This window comes from Lepeophtheirus salmonis, chromosome 8, assembly GCF_016086655.4.
Source record: "Lepeophtheirus salmonis chromosome 8, UVic_Lsal_1.4, whole genome shotgun sequence".
NCBI classification, from domain to species: Eukaryota; Metazoa; Arthropoda; class Copepoda; order Siphonostomatoida; family Caligidae; genus Lepeophtheirus; species Lepeophtheirus salmonis.
In genome coordinates, this window is record NC_052138.2 from 25,230,435 (window position 1) to 25,235,412 (window position 4,978).

The following is a 4,978-nucleotide window of genomic DNA, read 5'->3' on the forward strand; positions in this document are numbered from 1 at the left end:
AATAATTTTGTCTACATCGTCAACTCTAGTGAATATTCTTCAAAAATATACAAAAAGGCAACACAAATAAATTTAATTTAACAATCCAAAAAAATATTTTGCTTCAATAACTGATTTTAAGAGTACTCGAGGATTATTTAGAAGCTATTAATGAGTTGTTTTTGTTCATTTATGCATTTTTAACATGCACTATGTTTTTAGTTTGTAATTTTTTAACATTTGTGAATAAAGAAATACCCTTTAAAATATACTTTTCCCCCTAAACTGAATGTTTATTTCAATTACATATAGTTTTCCATTTCATACGGAATCATACACTAATGAGAAAGGTAAATGTTAATTTTAATAACTAAATTTTTTCTAGTTTAATTCAGAGGTGAATATTACGAAAACATTCATAAACTTGAATGGATTAAAAACAAAAATACAAATTTGTAATCAATTCGTCAAATAAAATAAAATAATATATCGAAACTAAAACTTTTAAATAACTAGTGAAGTAATAAATACTGCCATCGGATGAACAATGAAATACAGCCATTTTATATTAATATTTATTTTTCGTATAATCTATGTATATGAATAAAGCAAAAGCTGTAGGGTGGGCCAAAAGTGTTCAAAAGAACTCACAAGACTCATTAACAAGACTTTTCCAACGGATATGATGCAATTCTTCATTGCAGTTGCCTCTCCACCCTCAGAAGGCTCTTTTACACACTTTATTGACAGCTCTCTGAACAGTCTGTAGTGAAACTCGAGATCTCTTGTATGCTCTTTGGATTTGAGGTGATTGGGCTGGACTGTTTTCTTAGCTCCTCCAGGCTCAGTTGGACCCTTTTGACAGAGCCTTTCTTACTTTGCAGCGGTTCGAACTTGCTGACGGCGTAGACGGTCATTTTATCCACTTATATATAAGACACAGGTCTCAGTTTAATTTATTTTGTAACTAATTGCTTATGCTTTAATATATCGAAATATAAATTAATTTCAATAGTACAACCTTAATTAATAATTGAATTAGTAAGTGTTCAGATTTCACTGGACCGCCCAGAATATTATCGAAGCAAAGTTTGTCTGTCTTTTTGCTAACGCCAAATAGTTTGAGCAATGCCAGATACCTTCACTAGTGAATTAATATTTACAGTTCAGTGAACTTTATTAGATTTGTCACCTATTTCAGAGTAAAATGAAATTATGCAAAAAATAATAATAATACAGTTGTTGTACTCGAGTCAGTTTGTCATGGATTAGGACTTGACTTGAAATTGATACCATGAGAACACGAACTTGACTTTGGGTCGGAATCTGGTGGACTCAGAACCAGGAGAACTTAGCTTATGAGGAATCAGACCTTACTTCCCCTTAAAAAAGTTAGTTCCAATACAGCCCTGCTCAACATATTTCACGGAGATATCCATCTAGCTTACAAAATTAATTCAAATTAGCTATTGTAAAAAAAAAGAGCTGGTTTGAGTGAAAAATTATAAGAGTGGTGAATATTAAGCCTTTTTTAGCGTGCGAGTATTTTAATAGTTGGTTATCCGAAATTTTCTTCACTTGCTATCATTATTCTTTAACTCTTTAGACGAGAGCTTATAACTATAAAGTGTGTGTTATCAATAATGAAGGAGAGTATTCCTCTGACATGTCATCCCCCTCCTTCTTCACGGCAGCCATTAGGGCATCCACGTTCACATGGAAGGTGGCATATGCCTTACTCTCAGATCCCACAGTCATAAGTGTTGCTGTCTGTTGATGACAAAGGCTATATTGAACAGAGCCAAAAAATCGCCAAGTTGAATTCGTACAACTTCCGAGTTATTCGATTCTTGACTTTTTCTGAAGGGTTTTGTAGTTGTTCTTCAACTTTTTAATCTTGGTAATTATGCCCTTGGAGCAGAGGACGATGCAAGTGATCTTGTCTTCACTTATACTTCCGTCCAGAAGCGCTGACACATGATTTCTTTGGGCTTCTATCTCGGTTGTCCTTGATCTGATGAATATTTTTTTTTTGGGGAAGACTGTTTGTTTTGTTGCTTTGATACTTGATATTACGGGAAAAACCGATAAATGACTTATTAAGTCAATATAATCTTTTCAAAGTTTCGTTCACGTTTTGTTGGGACACGCTGTATTTATCCTTTGTTTGGAAACCATGATTTTAAGGGAAAATGACAAAAATGAACGTGCCATGTGTTACAATGACCTTTATGAAGTGAAGAAAGCAGACAATGGATTTGAAACCATAATTATTGATAGAATATGTATACATATCAATGCAAACATTTGGAAGTCACGATATTTTTTATTTCTTTTTACTTTGAGGAATTATGTGTACATATATATTGTGTGGATAGGACAACAACAGTATTTATAAATACAAGGTTAAGGCTTCAACCCCCCCAAAAATGTATTCCTTTCAAATGGAATAGAATGTATAACAATGAATTTAAAAAATCAGTTTCCTTATTTTATTGTCAAGGCTTCAACAACATTCATCAAACCTCATTTTTATGGGATAGACCTAATTATATAGGTTTACGTATACATATATTGAATAGATTCTTCAATTTATTATAATTATAGTAGGGTTCAAGGTTTACATGTGTTGAGATAAAAAAAAGTTTGTATAAATATGCAATTTAGACTGGACTGTCCCAAGTTTGATAAAAAACCTTTCAAACTCTGAGTAAATTGATACAATTTTCGTCTTGAAATCCATGACAACAATCCTTGCTCCGAATATGAACTAATTAAATTACCTTATATTGGACATCGTTCCTTGAAATATGAACATTAGAGACCTATAGGAAACTCTAGGTGGCCGTGCCCCCCAAAAAAAAAACAACGATACTTTTACCCCTTTTAATTGAAATACAATTCTAGTGCTTATCAATAATTTGTTTTTTAAATGTGACTCCAGATCGATGAACACAATTTAGAATATAAATGGTAAAATAATTTGTTGTTCATAAAAAATATTTGCCATTTTAGGTTTTTGATAAACGATGATGGCTAAAAAATATCAAAAATTAAAAAGTTAAACTCCAGTTAGTCAAATTAGCATAGAAAAGTGCATTGGCCTATCCTCGGATATAGTTCTGTTTGCTAGGCTTGGAGATTTCTTCATTCAAGGGCGTCACTAGGATTTACCTTGGGGGAGGGGGTAGGTAAATGTCCCCCCCCTCCCAATTTCCAACTGATATCACACCCTTTTCCCATTCAAATATTAACTTACCTTTTATTAGAAAATACATAATTATTTTTTTAGTTATTATTTAAAATCAAAATTTTCTGAATTCCAACAAGAATTGTATTGATCCTTATTCATAGGGTCCAGTCAAGTATTAAGACCAGTCCTAGGGACCGTTCCTTGTAATTTTTCTTTTAAATGTTGATGGTTTATTAAGCATAATAAAATATATGAGATATGTATTTTAAGATAATTGTGCGTATCTTGCGAAAAATATCCTTGTTTTCTTAATAGTACAATATAATACGATTATATTATATTTTTATTTCGTTATATAATTTATTATATTATATAACATAGTAATTAAACAAAGAAACCCTCAATGACGTCAAAAGGGATCGATTTTACCATCTTTAAAGACCAAGCAGACTTGTGAACGGCACGAAAATTGAACGTTGTTCCATGGAACGTACGTTCAATGAACAGAACGCTGAACGAAACTGATTTTTTTTTTTAACCCTAAAAATCAAATTTTAGCGTTCCGTTCCAATAGTACTTAAAAAAAATTCAAGAAATAAAAGTTTATATATTTTTTTTAGTTTTCTAAACATGATTCTAAAGTGCTGATAAAGTAAAGACGAACGCTTGTTTGTGGCAATTTTAGAAGGCTCTTATAGAACATGAAAGTTTCTAGTACTCTACCTTAACTCGAACATATGAACTTGAACAGTTCAATCATTCCGAATCATGGGGTGAGGCTCATCATTTGGCCGTATATTTAAGTAAATAGCCCACTAAAAATAATAAATTATGCTCTCATATATTTCCAGGGCCGCAGTATAGTCCTAATGGAATACATAGTTTCTTTCTGGGTAGTTGGACGTCACCCAGGGCAAGACTCCCTTCTTGAGGACACCCTGGTACTCCATGGCCCCGATTTTCATTCCTTTCAGGAGCCCATAAGGGGAATCTTTTTCCATCTGATGCCACGATTCCTAGCGTCATCATTGAGGCTGGGAACTTAGTCTGGTTGACCAGTGGAACCTTATTCACCACGTAGGCGAGGTAGTGGTCGTTCTTGGAGTTTCTCGAATTGTCCACTGTCCAGTTTTTCTTGTGTCGTTGCTATACTAAGCACGAATAAAATCCTCTATACTTCGTCTTTAGGCCTCCATCTCCACAATGATTGAGCCGATTTCAGTCAATTGTAGCTCATTTGAACACTCTTATTCATTGAATTTTTGTGTTAAAATTTTTTTGAAATCAAGTTCTCAAAAGAGGCCTCCCAGACACTATCGAAATGGATGTCACGATTTTCTGTCGTACAGTGTATATGGTCCTATCTTATAATCAGAGCGGAATTGGAACTAACGGAAATAATGGCTGAACGAAGAAAAAAAATTGAACTAAACGCCATAATAGCGGACCGAGTAACCTTTTTCTGAATTGGACCGCACTGGACAAGACCAAGGTTCTTGGTCCTAAATAAAGACCGACACAACAATGTATTGGCAAGCCATTTTGTACGACTCAATTAACCCATAAGGGTACCATTCCTCGTACATTTTCCCATATTGTCCTTAATTACAGCCTATTCATCCTATTGAGTATGTTTTTTTTTAAATTGAAAGACAAATATTTCTCATTCATACCAAATCTTACTCTTATAAATTTGATGTTCATTTATTACCTCATAAATCTTTTCGAAAGACAAAAAAGGAAAAAAAAAAAAAAACCCTCAATAATAAATGGGGAACCGCCCAGAGACTCTTCCTATCAAAATAT